Below are 1818 nucleotides of genomic sequence, written 5' to 3' on the forward strand. Positions count from 1 at the left end.
GGCACCTTGTACGGCAGCCTCGGCCACAGTGTATGAATGTGTGAATGGTGAGTAGTCGTTAAGACTAGAAAAGCGCTATATAAATACAGTACATTTACATGTTCATATTTATCATAAATAATTGAACATGCACGTGTGTTTTAAGTTCCAATTTAGGAAGGGTGGAGGTGGGATCACATTTGAGCATTCAAAAATGTACTTCAAAGTAACATATTAGTTACTTTCTGAAGTAACTAGTTACTTTTATCATTTGTTACTGAGTGTCTAATTTAGTCACTTTTTGGAAGAAGTAACTAGTAACTGTAACTAATTACATTTTAAAAGTAACTTACCCAACACTGCACCTCATGGACAAATTCCAGTATTTAGATTTGGACTAAAAATCTATTTTTCAAGATGAATAATAAACCTTCAAGCTTATATTTAAAGATCTTCATTCATTTTTGTGTGATCTGTTGTTGTTTTTATTGCAAAACATTACAACTATTTCAACATTGTACACTGCACTCCAATAAAAAGTGTGCCAAATGTGACTTATTGGGAAATTTTGTCTAGGTGTAAGTGCAACTTGTGCTCCACAGGTGCCGTCATGCAGGAAAGTACGTCCACACCTTACACAGAACATTTAAAGCTAACACTAACATTGCGTCAGTTGTGTTCTTCTACAAATATGAGTCATTGTGGATAATGGCCTTGCTTGAAATGTGACGCTGTTTGTGAATTAAACCCAGCTGACATTTTCAGAGTTAGTGACACACTGGATTTCCATTTATTGCGCAACAAGTCTAAATAAAAAAGACGGCCCGTCCTTGCACGACAGTATAAAGGAAGCTTGCAGCCTGGCAGAAACCATCTGAGGTATCAGCACTCCACAGGGACAATTTACCAGGTAAGACATCTTTAACCACTGTGTTGTCTTTCCATCAAAATTGAAAACCAACACTTTGTTGACGCTTTTTAATCGATATTTTTAACTTTCTTACGTTTTTTTCTCCCTATTTTCAACACTTTTTTCAATTTGTGTCCCTTTTTTGATGTTTAACACTACGTAACACTAACTTATTAACTTTAGTTTTACAGTTATTTTTGGAATTTATGGTCAATAAACCTATTTTTTTAGCAAATTATACCTCATGTTTGAGTAAGAAAAGCAGAAATTAGGAATTATTTAGACTAAAATTAAAGGAATGTATGTTGATGGATAATCACAGACTGGAATATGTCAACTTTTACTCAAGACTATTTCAAAACCACTTCAATTTTTTCTCCAAATTCTATAAAATTAAATAAGACACCCCAAAATTAATGAAAATAGAGATTTGTACTTGCCAAAGAGCGTTGTGTGGAATCAATCATGTTATTTAAAAACTAATTAAAAAGAACATTGATATAGGGTTAAGTTTTTTCATATGTGCATGATCAAAGTGCTCCCTGCTGAATGTAACATTTATTTCTGACACTTTTCCACCTTTATTCAAACAGACATTGGTGTACAGACACGTGAAATATGAAGACTGTGATTCTTGCTCTTCTGGTGTTGCTGGTTGTCAGCCAGGGTGAGTTCATGCACGGGAAACACAAACTTCAAAACCAGCCACAAGGAATCTGCAGCTCATTAATAATACCTGCTGTAAATTCCTATTATTGTTTGTATACAATGGCCAAATACGATTTTTTCACTGTCTTTTTCCAGGTGAAGCCCTGACCTGTTGGTGTGGAGGCTCGAGGAAATGTTTTGGCCGCACTGAGGTCTGCACTGGCTCCAACAACGTCTGCGCCAGTGTCAGATTTGCTCAATACCGTAAGTATAGGCCGTTC

Source organism: Etheostoma spectabile, chromosome 21 (genome assembly GCF_008692095.1).
Source record: "Etheostoma spectabile isolate EspeVRDwgs_2016 chromosome 21, UIUC_Espe_1.0, whole genome shotgun sequence".
NCBI classification, from domain to species: Eukaryota; Metazoa; Chordata; class Actinopteri; order Perciformes; family Percidae; genus Etheostoma; species Etheostoma spectabile.